This window comes from Dipodomys spectabilis, unplaced genomic scaffold (genome assembly GCF_019054845.1).
Source record: "Dipodomys spectabilis isolate Male_0828 unplaced genomic scaffold, ASM1905484v1 ptg000098l, whole genome shotgun sequence".
NCBI classification, from domain to species: Eukaryota; Metazoa; Chordata; class Mammalia; order Rodentia; family Heteromyidae; genus Dipodomys; species Dipodomys spectabilis.
Genome location: NW_024870775.1, coordinates 16,081,196 through 16,095,003, shown reverse-complemented (window position 1 = coordinate 16,095,003; position 13,808 = coordinate 16,081,196).

Here is a 13,808-nt window from a genome sequence, read left to right as displayed (position 1 = left end):
TCAGTGGTAGAGTGCTTGCCTTGCATGCATGAGGCCCTGGGTTCGATTCCTCAGCACCACATAAGCAGAAAAAAATGGAAATGGTGCTGTGGCTCAGTGGTAGAATGCTAGTCTTTAGCTGAAGAGCTGAGGGACAATGCCTAGGCCCAATGCATGCCCCATGACAGACACCTTGCGCCCCCAGAAAAAGAGAAGAGATAACCACTTCAACAAATAATGCTGAGAGACAAGATCCTTGTATCTTACCTGATAAGAACAAAAATCTTAATGTAAGCCCTAAAATAGTAAAACTAGTAGAGGAAAATATAGGGAGATACTTCAAGATATTGGCACAAACAAACATTTCCTGAGCAAGACTCCAATAATTTGGGATATAAGAGCAAAGATTGACACATGGAATCATGTTAAATTAGAAAACATCTGCATAGCCAAAGAAACCCAAGTAAAGAGACAGTTACAGAATGGGGGAAAAAATCTTTGCTGGCAGGATTAATACCATAATATATAAAGAACAAAAAGCAACAGCAAAAGAACAGATAATCCAATCAGTAATGAACAAATGATTTAGACAGACAGACACTGCTCAGTGGAAGAAGTTCAAATGGCCAATAAATACATGGAAAAAAATTCTATGTCTCTATATAGCTATCAAGGAAATGTAAATAAAAGCTGCATCAAGATTCCTCTTACTGTTGTCAGAATTGTTCATTACCAATAAACAAATAAACAAATAGCACATCCTGGAAAGGGGGGGAAAGAACCTTTGTACACAAAACAGGAATATAAATTAATATATCCACTGTGAGAATCAAATATGGAGGATCTTCAAAACTCTAGACATAGCCAGAGGCTGATGGCTCACGCTTATAACCCTATCTACTCAGGACGCTGAGATCTGAGGATCCTAGTTTGAAGCCAACTGACAGAAAAGTTCATGAGATTCTTATCTCCAGTTAAGCAGCAAAACATTGAGAATGGAAGTATGGCGCAAAGGGCAGCTTTAAGTGAAAAAGCCAAGGGAGAACACTTCAACCCCAGTGTGTGGGCACGTGCATGCACACACACACACACACACACACAATAAAATAAATGAATAGATTCCCTATGGTGTAGCTATAAGCGCTCCTGGGTGCACACTGGAAAGGACAAAATGAAGTGAACATATATGAGAAACTTACACCTACTTAAACCACGTTATGGAATAGCTGACATGCCCCGTGCACTTGAGAGGGGCATGTTAGTGGGAGAGTGAGGATGAATGGAGATAGGAAAGGAGAATGAGTATGATTAAAATGCTGTATATAAGCTGGACACCCGTGAAGGCTCACAACTGTAATCCTAGCTACTCAGGAACCTGAGATCTGGGAATAGGGGTTCAAAGCCAGACCAGGTAGGAAAGTCCATGTGGAGCTGTGGATCAAGTGGTCGAGTGCCAGCCTTGAGCAAAAGAAGCTCAGGGATAGTACCTAGGCCCTGAGTTCAAGCCCCAGGTGGAGGCAGTGAGTCTGGTCAAGGCATATTGTACGCATATATAGGCATGTCAAAATGAAACTTCCTCCAACAGCTGACTGAAGCCAACAACAATGTGGAAAAATGCTTCACATCACTAATCACTGGGGAAATATGTCAAACCCACAATGAGATAGCTTTTTATACCTACTGGCATGGACACTATAAATGAAAATCAGAAAATAAATTAAAAAATTAGGAACCTTACATGTTGCTGATAGCAATATAAAATGGTGCAGCCACTAAGTGACAGGTAGAAATTCCTTTAAAAAATCAATATAGGAGAATAACACAATCCAGCAATTCTGTTTCTGGGTAGAAATCTAGAAAAATTGAATGCAGTGCCCAAACAGATATTTGTCACCAATGTCCATCGCAGCATTATTCAGAACAGCATAGGTAGGAGCAAGCTGAGTGTCCATTGAAAAATGAATGAATAAACAAAAAGTGTCAAATGGAGTTACTTGGGCTTATAAAGAAAGGCAATTCTAACACATCACATGCAATGCAGAGATAGACCTTGGAAAGACCATGCTAAGTGAAATAAACCAGTCATCAAAGGGAAAATACTGTAGCTTTCCATATAAACATAATACCTAGGGCAATTAAATTAACTGGGACATAAAGTAGGGTTGTAAGATATAGGGAGGGCAAATGTGGAATTGTTAAGTGGCAAGAAATTCATTTGGAAGAGGAGAAAATGTTCTGGAAATGGTTCCACAATAGTGTGATATACTTAATGCTGTAGAACTGTATACTTTAAAATGGTCGAAATGGACAGGCTCTGGTGGCCCATACCTGTAATCTTAGCTACCCAGAAGGCTGAAATCTGAGAATTGCATTTTGAAGCCTCTCTTGTCAGTAAAGTCAGTGAGACTTTTATCTCTAATTAACCACCAATGACCCAGCAGTGGCTGTGTAGCACAGAGAAGCCCAGAGCTGACTGCAGGAAAGACTAGATTCCCTCCTTCTTGGGGACCTGTGGCAGACAGCAGAACTTACTGTTACTCTCTAAGATATAAAACAGATTATTTGCTTACTATCACTGGTGTCTGTTTTGGACTTTCTGCCACTCCTAACTTTCGTGTGTGTGTGTGTGTGTGTGTGTGTGTGTGTGTGTGTGTGTGTGTGCATACATGCACATACTCTCACACACACATACGCACACATATAAGCATACTCACGCATGCACGTTGGTGCTGGAGGTTGAACTCAAGGCCTAAGCTCTATCCCTTAGCTTTTTTACTCAAGGCTGGCACTCTATCACTCAAGCCACACCTCCACTTCCTGCTTTGGAGATAAGAATCTCAGTTTTTTCTACCCAGGCTGGCTGTGAACCATGATCCTTGAATTTCAGCCTCCTGAGTAGCTAGTATTACAGGCGTGAGAAAGCAGGGCGAAGACCTCTTTATTGTCACAGATGGATCAGTATGGCAGAGCAGTTACAGATGACAAGGGAGCATCATAAAAAAATGACATGGCTTTTACCAACAGGCCGCCTTCTTCTGAGAGAGAGTTTACATATGCTGCCCTTTCAGAAGTCCCTTTAAATCTTTGCCTTCCTTCATAGAGAAGGGAGAAAAGCCATTGGGATAAACTGTCAGGAAGGCTTTGTTTAAACAACACTCCGTGGACAGGCAGTGCATCAGCGCATCAGAGCAGTGAGCATCTTCAGGAGGCAAAAGCTCCCCCGTTGTAGAATCTTGTCTCTTGCTGTCATAGGAGAGATAAGATGTTCATAAATGAGATAACAAAGAGTATAGAAAGTCCCAACTCATCACCTTTAAACAAGTCTGCACTCTGAGAATAAGATAGTCCTCCATGAAATTAAAATTTCTGGGACTTTAAATGGACAGAGGAAAGCAGTAGATTCCTACAGCACACCATTAATTCACAACACTAAAACTTCCCTCCTGAAAATAAGAATCAACTAGAGCTGTTGAGTAGCAGTCTTAATCTATGGTCTGGGTCAGCCAAAAGTGATAGCATAGTTTAAGGTCATTTTAATATGCCTGTAGTCTTCCTAAATTGATAGCAAGGTGTCTTAGTAGGAATTGAATGTTACTGACTTAGATGCTTTGAAGATGCCTCCAATGGAGAACTGGCCCATAGAAAGCATGAGTAAGGAGTTGGGCATGGTAATTCATGCCTTTAAAATCTCAGCTACTCAGGGCTGGGGGTTTAGCCCAGCGGAAGGGCACCCGCTCGGTGCACGCAAGGCCCTGGGTTTGGTCCTCAGCCCTGGGAAAAAAAAAATCTCAGCTACTCAAGAAGATCATAACAATGAGACACCACCCCCCCAATTTAGTAACTCAGGCATAGTGGTGGACCCTGTGATTCCAGCTACTTGAGAGGCCATAAAGAGGATCATGGTCCAGACTTCTCCCAGGCAAAAATGTAAAATCCTATGCAAAAAAATAACTAAAAGAAAAGAGCTAGAAGTATGGCTCAAGTGGTAGAGTCCTTGCCTACCAAACACAGGGTCCTGAGTTCAATCCCTAGTGCTACCAAAAACAAGAAGAGAAGAGGAGAGGAGAGGAGAGAAGGAAGGAAGGATTGAGCAAGGGGGAGTGCTGTCAGACCAATGGCTGACAGGAAGAAGAGCCAGAAGCATCTCATGTATGTGTGGTTTTACACCAATGTTTGGTGTTTGACATATAGTATGTGCTCAATAAGTAAGAGTGAAAACGTGTAAGCGAATTGGCTTTTACCCTAAAAAGAAAGCAGAGGAAATCAGAACAGTGGTAAGAAGGGGAGTGAAGAAGAAGGCAAGTTTGGCACTATTTTGAAAATAATTTTCTGGGTAACACACAGCCTGAAGCTCCCTGCTTGGTGACTAGAATATTTACACCACTGTAGATGCTTCCTCCATTGTCCTTTGCACCCTTGGAAACTGTTGTACTTTTCCCTGCCCCTCACCTTCACATTGTTTTCTTCAGAAGTGGCAGTAGGTGCTGGTGGCTCACGCCTGTAATACTAGGTAGTCAGGAGGCTGAGATCTCAGGATTGGGGCTCAAAACTAACTCAGGGGGGAAAGTTCATGAGACTCTGATCTCCAATTAACCATCAGAAACCTGAAGTGGCACTGTGGCTCAAAGTGGTAGAGCACTAGCCTGGAGCAAAAGAAGCTCAAGGACAATGCTCAAGCCCTGAGTTCAAGCCCCAGGTCTGGCACCAAAAGAATAAAAATACATAAATAAACCAGAAGTGGATTGGAAAGGAATGCCAGCTAGCGGCATTCTGAGGGAAATCAGATGAAGATTGTGTTTCACAGTTGAGAAGAAATAGTAGGACAGAGAAAACAACTGCCATCTGATAAGGGAGAAATCAGCAGATCCATGAACCATATGTTCATCTTTTTATTCTGTTTTTGAGAATCATACCTGATTACTATTGTTGTTGCTTCAATGAGCTTCTTTTGAAATGTATACATGACGAACATCTGTGCCTATCATTCTTTCCTTGATTCAAAAACAGGAGCAAAGTCTTCACATATATACTTGCTTTTTCTTCTTTTGGTGATACTAGAGTTTGAATTCAGGTCTTGTGCTTGCTAAGCAGGTGCTCTGCTAGTGAGACACATCTCCAGGTTATTTTGGTTTTTTTTATTTTCTGTTTTTGGGCATTGGATATTTTGAGATAACATTGTTTTTCTGCCTGTGCCTGTGCCTGTATGGTGATCCTCTTATATTATGCTTCCTACCACAGCTGGGATGACAGACATGCACCACCACACCCAGCTTCTTCCTTCAAGATGGGAGTCTTGTAAACTTTCATCCCTGAGCTGGTCCAGGAAACACAGTCTTCCCAATTTCAGACTCCCATAAACTAGGGTGACAGGTGTACACCTTCATGCCCAACTATTGATTGAAAAAAGCTTCACAAACTTTTTGCCTGGGCTGGCCTCAGATTTTAATCCTCTCCATCTCAGTCTCTCAAGTAGCTAGAATTATATTCATGAGCCAATCCATGTGGCTTATATACCCTTTGTGTATATGTGTGTGTGTGTGTGTGTGTGTGTGTGTGTGTGTGTGTGTGTGTGTGTGTGTGCGTGCTGATTCTAGGACTTGAACTTAAGGCCTGAACACTGTCTCTGAGGGTTTTTATTTTTTTGCTCAATGACAGTGTTCTACTACTTGAGCCACAGCTTCACTTCATCTTTGTTCAGTAGCTTCTTTGAGATAAGTCTCATGGACTTTGCTTCTTGGGGTGGCTTTGATCCTTGATCCTCAGTTCTCAACCTCCCAAGTAGCTAGCCATTAAAAGTGAGTCACCATATGCCCAGTGTGTCTCATATACTTTCAAAGTTTTTTTGGACTTTATTTTGTGACTCAATCTTAGGTTTAAAGAAAAACTGCACAGAAAAAAGAAAGCTACAGCAGAATTCCTATCTATACTCTGTCCTTCATCCACATCCTCTATTATTAACCTATTTCAGGCAGCTTCAGGCTTTATTTTATCCAGAAAATTATTTTTAAAATATCGCCAAATTTTACATATTTCCCTTCTCACATCTGATTTCCTCTGCTTTTCTTGTTTATGGGCTACAACGGATGAGCTGACGTAGATATGTTGTCATTAGGTGAAGAACATAGTTCACATTAGGGCTCACTCACTTGTTCATAGATTTTATTTTGTTTGTTCCGTACTAGGGCTTGAACCCAAGGCTTGACCTCTGTCCCTTCCCTTTCTCCACTCAAGGCTGGGCCTTAACCACTTAAGTTACAGCTCTACTTCCACAGCTCTTTGCGGGTTAATTGGAGCTAAAAATCTCGTGGACTTTTCTGCCCAGGTTGGCTTCAAATCAAGATCCTCAGATCTCACCTTTCTGATTAGCTAGGATTACAGGCATGAGCCACTGGTACCCAGCTATATTCACCAATCTTAACGAGTGTGTTGTGACATGTATATATCATTTTAGTGTCTCAGAAAACAGTGTTGCTTCTTTAAATATCCTTTATGTTGCATTTATTCATTGCTGTCCTGTTCCTGAATCCCCTGGGACCCCTCAAGCTTTTCACTCTACTGTGATTTTTGCTTTTCTAGTATGTCAGGGGGTTGGCAACATACAGGATGGGTTTTCAGACCAGCTTATTCTAGAGTTTCTTCATGTGTTTTTGAGGCTTGATAACTTGCTTCGTTTTAGTACTGCATAATAGTCCATTGTATGGAGTCAGGTGCACTATGAATACCAATTATCTTCTGAAGCATTGGGGGAAGGTAAAATTCATAGACGTAAACTCTGTAAATATGGAGCAATTGGCCTATCAGAGATACAAAAAAATAATAATGAGGAATGGTTAAAAATAGTAGCTTTTAACCAAGCACCAGTGGCTCACAGTTGTAATCCTAGCTACTCAGGAGACTTAGATCTGAGGATCACAGTTCAAAGCCAGCCTGGGCAGAAAAGCCTGTGAGGCTCTTATTTTCATTAACTATCAAGAAATCTGGAAATAGAGCTGTAGCTTTAGTGGTAGAGTGCTAACTTTGAACAAAAGAAACTGAGAGATATCACCAGGCCCTGAGTTCAAGCCCCAGACTGGCACTTAAACAAAAATCCCACCTTTTTCTGGGCACTGGTAGCTCACACTTGTAATCCTGCTTACTCAGGAGGCTGAGATCTGAGAATCCAGATTTGAAGCCAACCTGAGCAGAAAAGCCAGTGAGATTCTTATCTGCAAATAATCAGCAAAAAGCAGCCAAAAGTGGAACTGTGAGTCAAGTGGCAAAGCACTAGCCTTAAGCATATAAGCTCAAGAACAGTACCCAGCCCTTTGAGTTCAAGCCCCAGGACAAGCAAAAAAAGAATTGATTTTGATGTATGAAAACATCACAATAATGCAATTAACCTGCACTAATCAAAGTATGAAAAATATGGCATTGGGCACATCTTAATGTCATAGTAGTCAACATAGTAGAAGGTGTTGTATTTGACTCTTGTGACCCTGGGGGAGGGGAGAGATAGAATAAAACCCGGAGTTAGCCCATTCTATGAAGACCCCATTCCATGCAGACTCCATTCTCATTGTGCTACAAGTCACTGTTAGGCACTATCTCAAGTTTCTGAGAACCAAGACTTAAGACTCTCACTTCATTTACCTATTCAGACAGTCTATGGTTGGAGGGCAGCTGAGGAGTGCTGGATAGCCACTTGGCCTGGACGGCCTTGATCTACTCCACGCCCCGCCCCACCCCCAGTGACTCAACCCCAGCAGGACAAGGCAGTTGTGGGGAGAAGCCTTCAGCCCAGACACTCAACACCTGGGCTGCCAAGTTCTCTCACTCTCCCATGCAGGCCCTGGCACCGTGCCTACTTCTAAAGAAAGACTTGGTGTTTCAGAGGGAAGCACAGCCTGGGTTTGATGCAGGAAACCTCAAGTGGAGCCACCACTGAGCTAAACATTCATATAAGCAGCTGAAGGAACGAATAGATGGTTCCAACAAGAGCTGGGATCTGTTTTTCTATATACAATAAAGTCAGGGAACTCAAGCAGCAAAGTTACTCACAACCATAGAAGGAGCCATATTGAAGATACCTTCCTCAGTCACTGTCTTAACTTCCAGCTTGTGGGCTGGAAGTGATTTTACTGATGAGGCAACATTGGGGGAGGGGTGCTGGCACAGGGGGCTTGAACTCTGGCCCTGGAAGTGTCCCTTAACTTTTGCCATGCTCCTTTTCCAACTTTTTGGTGATTAATTGGAGAAAAGAATCTCATGGACTTTGTTGTGCTGACTGTCTTTGAATTCCCATCCTCAGATCTCAGTATCCTGAGAAGCTGGGTTTATAGATGTGATCCACTGGCAACTGACAAGGCAACTTCTTGAATTATAACTGTATGAGCAGCAAAGCATGCTGGGTATGTGATGCCTTCTAACCTAACAGCATGAAGAAGTGGAAGTGCTGGACCAGGCTAGTCATGAAGAGTGAATGCCGGAAGTCAGTGTGTTTGTGGGATCTGAGCCTCAGTTGTTACCTTTCTATTTAAACAAACGCAAAGTAAGAACTTGCCACCACCCTGGGTCAGAGCACAAGCAGGCCCAACTCTCCTGGAAGCTGGGTTGGCAATATGTCTTAGAAGCCACAAAATAGAAGGGGTAATGAGAGGAAAACAAAGGAAGGGATGACATTGTCCAAAAAAGAAACTTACTCATTACTTGACTTACAAAATGGTAACCCTTTGGTACAATACCTTAAGAATAACAGTAAATTTGTATTTTTTAAAAAGAAGCCACAAAATACACCTTCCAATTTACACCGAAGAGTTGATGAGAGAGAAAGTTGCATTCATGGATCAAGAAAATGTGGAATATATACACAATGGAATTCTATGCCTCCATCAGGAAGAATGACATTGCCCCATTTGTTAGGAAATGGAAAGACTTGGAAAAAATTATATTAAGTGAAGTAAGCCAAGCCCAAAGAAACATAGGTCCCATGGTTTCCCTTATTTGCAATAGTTAGTATATGTATGAGTCAAGCAGAAAAGGTCAGATAAGGTGATGTTAGGAAAATGAACCCTAAGATATGTATTTAAATGTTTTTTCTTTCATGCATTTGTTTCTAACACATTTATAAGATTATTTCTTTGTTGCTTTGTATGTCCCTTCCCCACAGTATAACCCCTGCTTTCACTATATTTAATGTCGGTATAATTTGTGGAGGGGAAGGTGGACCCGTTGCAACAATGAGAAGTACAAGTTGTCATGTCGAAAACAAACTTTACAACTTTGGGGGGGGGTTGGGGGGAGGATTAGGTGGAGGAGCAGGGGGAGGCTTGGAAGGGATGGGAAAGGGAAACAAAGGAGGAGGCTAAAATGCTTGATAAGAAATGTACTCATTATCTTGCCCATGTAATTGTAACCCCTCTGTACAATATTTTCACAATAAAAAAAGAAAAAAAAAGAAAGTTGCATTCATTACTACATGTTTTATAAAACAGTAGAGACTGAAATGATTTAAGAATCCAATAATACATGCATATATATATATATATATATCATAAAAGCAGATTATGTCTCTGTGTGAAGTGGTACATTATGATCTTTTTTCTTTGTTCATATCACATTTTATTTTTAATTTTCTCCCAAGTATTAATTATTTTTTAATTTAATGTGTTGTAAGGGTGACAAACATAGGGGTTACAGTTACATAATACATCAGTACATTTCTTATTGAACATTATTACTCCCTCCCTCATTTTCTCCTACTTTCCCACTCCCGTGACTTTGCTCTCCCCCAAGTTGTAAAGTTTACTTCCAACATAGTGTCCTATGAATGTCGTTGTTGCATTGGTTCACTCTTTGTCTTTTGTCTCACTATTTTGTTATTCCCTTTCCCTTCTCCAAATCAAAGAAATGCATGTATAAGACACAGGGTGCCAAAATAAAAAACAGTGACAACAGAGAATAAACCAAAGAGAAACAAAATGAAAGAAAAAAAATACATTAAAAAAAAAAACAAAAAAACCCTCTTGTTTCCTTATCTTGGAGTTCATTTCAATTAGCATCATTTTATATGGTAAATGTACATAGCTATTGAGCTATCAGGATCCTCTTCTAGGACTATCCTAGACATACATTAATGATCACAAATGAAGAAAACCATGGAGCCTATGTTTCTTTGTGCCTGACTTCATTTAATATGATTTTTTCCAAGATTTTCCATTTTCTTATGAATGTGGTGACGTAATTCTTTCTTATGGAAGCATAGAATTCCATTGTGTATATATATATGCCACATAAAAGATTGAAAGCCTGCATATGGCTATATGTGAGCATGATGAGGCTAGCCAAAGATTAATAGAGGAATTAATGGAATCCACAAACAGAAAGCTGAATGGATTCCAACAGAAGGAAAGGAAGTCAATGAAGGTATAGCCATTTAGCTAAAGGATTTGAGTGAGAACACTGAAAACCAAATCAAGGAAGTAAAGAAGTCCACACAAGATCTAAAACAAAGCTTCAACAAAGAAATTGAAGCCATCAAAACTGATCAATTAGAAGGAAGGGAAATAAGAAATCAAAGTAGAAAGTCTTGACAGGAGATACGGTACGTTATGTTCTAAAACAGCCTGGACCAAGCAAATCTATGTTGCATAACTGAGAAGTTTACAAAACAGTATTAGTCTAACTCTACTTCTAAACTGCTTAAAATAGCAAGTTGAGGATTAAGCATCTTTTTTTTTCTTTTACAAGTCAGGCACTGGTGGCTCATACCTGTAATCCTAGCTACTCAGAAATCTGAAATCTAAGGATCACCATTTGAAGCCAGTCCAGGCAGGAAAGGCTTTAAGACCCTTTTTTCAATTAACTGCCAAAATAACCATGAGATGGTTTCATATTCCTCTCAGTCCATGAGGATTCACAAAGAGAACCTTCAAGAACTACCTTCTCCTTTATCCTTCTCCCTCTCTCATTCCCTCTCTTCTCTTTTCTTCCCTTCTCTCTATCTTTCTCTGTGGTGGTACTGGGTTTGAACACAGGCCCTGGGCAGTGTCTCGTGTCCTTTAGTCTTTTTGCTGAGTTGTGTGAAGCTCCACTTTTAAATCTTTGGTAATCAATTGAAGATAAGAATGGTGATGACTTTCCTGCCCATGCTGACTTCCAACAGCAATCAGACCTCAACCTCCTGAATAGGTAGGATTACAGACACATGAGCCAGCAGCATCTGGCTTCTTTTATTCTTTTCATCACCGATATAACCCAAGCCCTAGAAGGATTTGCTTTCATCCACACGTAAAACAGAAAGGACCTGCCTGAACGTGCCTTGTCACCATCCAGGCATCTAGCTACTAGTTCAATTGTTCACATTATCATCTCCATCTTTTCACTTCAAGCCAATCACTTAAGGTTCTCATCAGCACAATGGGAAACGAAGCTATCTATCATCACTATCATCACCATGGATTGAGAAAGATGAAGAGCTCTGCTGAACCCAACAAGTGTTCATTATTCTAGTCAAGAAATGTGCAAACTCTAGCCTGTCTGTCAACCTGTGCTCATTCTGCTGTTGTTGCTGAACATACCTTTGCTCAAGGGGTACAAATCATCTTAAGTGGGCTTATGAGCTAGATGTGGCTTTCCAAAAATACAGGAAAAATTTGACTTGACCTAGATATTATAGTTGATAACAAAGGAATATTAAACATACTAATTTCTTATTTCACTCACTGTTTTGCTTTGTGGATAAAATATTCACCCATAAAAATCAAATCAGTATCTGATCATATAAAATAATGTTTATCAAAATGAACTCCTGGGAATGTAAACAATAAGGTTTTTTTCATTGCTGTTTTCTTTTCTTTTTGTCTTGCTTGTTCATTTATCTGTAAGGGGGGGCACAGAAATGGAGGAACAAAGGGTGAACAAATGCTGCAGTGGTACTCACTAGACACCATGTTGAAAATGAATTGTACAACTATGGGTTGGGGACAAGAGGGAAAAACTGGGATAGAGCAAGGGAAGGGCTGACATTGTCCAAAAATATATAAATTACCTGACTTGTGTAATTGTAACCCTTCTGTATATCACTTGTATAATAACAAGATAAAAAATTTAAAAGTTTTAAAATCAAATCTGCATTCATTATGATCAAATAGGATATATCTCTGGGATGTAAGGTCAGTTTGCTTTTGAAACTAATAAATGTGCTATTCCACATTAATTGAACAAAGGATGAAAACTATAACATTATTTCAATAAGTTCAGAAAAGGCATTTCCCAAATTAAATACCTATCATGATCAAAATTCTGAGTAATCTATATATAGAAAGGCTGTACATCAACACAATAAAGGTCAGATAGATAAGCCCACAGTTAATTCCATACTCAATGGTAAAAAGCTGAAGCTTTTCCTCTATTAGGAATGAGCCAAGGATGTCACTCTCAGCATCTCTCTTCTGGAAGACCTAGACAGAGTAATTAGGCAAGAGAAAATCTCAAAAGCATCCAAACAGAAAGGAAGAAGTTGACTTGTGTCTCTCTCTATATAATGTGCGTGCATATGTATATAAAGACTACATAAAAATTTAGAACTAACAAATTCAATTAGCTTCAGTGTGCAAAGTTATAAAACTCAGCAGCATTTCTGTACACTAACAACAAATTATCTGATAAAGTAAGAAAACAACCTCATTTCTAACAGTTACACACCAAAGTAAAATAATTCAGAATAAGTTTAACCAAGAATGAGAAAGAGAGATACACTGAAAACTATTAAAAATGATGAAAGAAGTTGGAGAAGATACAAATCAATGGAAAGATCACCCATGTTCAGATATTAGAAAAATTAATCTTACTATAGCATGCATACTACCCAAAGATACCTACAGATTAATGCAAGCCCAAACATAATTCCAATGACATTTCTTCACAGAAAAGAAATAATCACAAAAAGACTCAAAATAGCTAAAGGAATCCTGAGTAAAATTACCAAGCTGGAGGGCTGGGGAAGTAGCTCAGGTAACAGAGAACTTGCTTAACACATATAAGGTCCTGACACTGAAAAAAAAAAAAAAGGAGGAGTGGTAAAAGGGGAGGGGAGAGAGTACGAGAGATGCGGAAAAATAACAAGAGAAGAAGGTGGAGGAGGAGGAAAAGAAAGTGATGGAAAGAGGAGGGCAGTTAAAAAGGAAAAGAAAGATGAAGAGGAGAAAGCCCTCTATTTCAAAGCCTTTATAGGGGTCTGAGCAGCTTTGGGAGCCTGAGCCAGGATTAACCTTAGATCCTGGGGCTGGAGCTGGGCCTTGGTTTGAGCCTTGACCTTGACTTTAGCCAGCAGATCCTGAGACCCCTGGCCATGCATCCAAGAATGCCCTGACAAACTTAGGGGGTTGAGTGATGTAGGTTCATGTGAAGGAAAACATGGACCCCTTGGGATGGTGGGCTTGCCTTTGGGCTTTTAGGAGGCCTTTATGACCTCGGTATTCACACTGACAACTTTGCGCTTCTTGGCTTGTGCCTTCTTCAGGTCCTTATTGCTGTTTCTTAGCAAAAAGCATGTCCCTCGGGAGCCAAGATCACTCCCTGTAAATATTATAATTAGGGTTACTTAATGGTAATTCAGGTCCATTTTCAGGACTGGTTATGTAAAGTGTGGTCCTTGAACTTGACCATGCCTTCTGCCCCATAACCTACAGCTCCTGAAATGCCTGCAGCCAGAACTAAGATAAAGAAGTAGAACATAAATGTTCTCAACATTCACACACACACACACACACACACACACACACACACACACACACACACAAATATACATGCTCACACACGTTTATATACACAGATATGCATGATCATTTCAT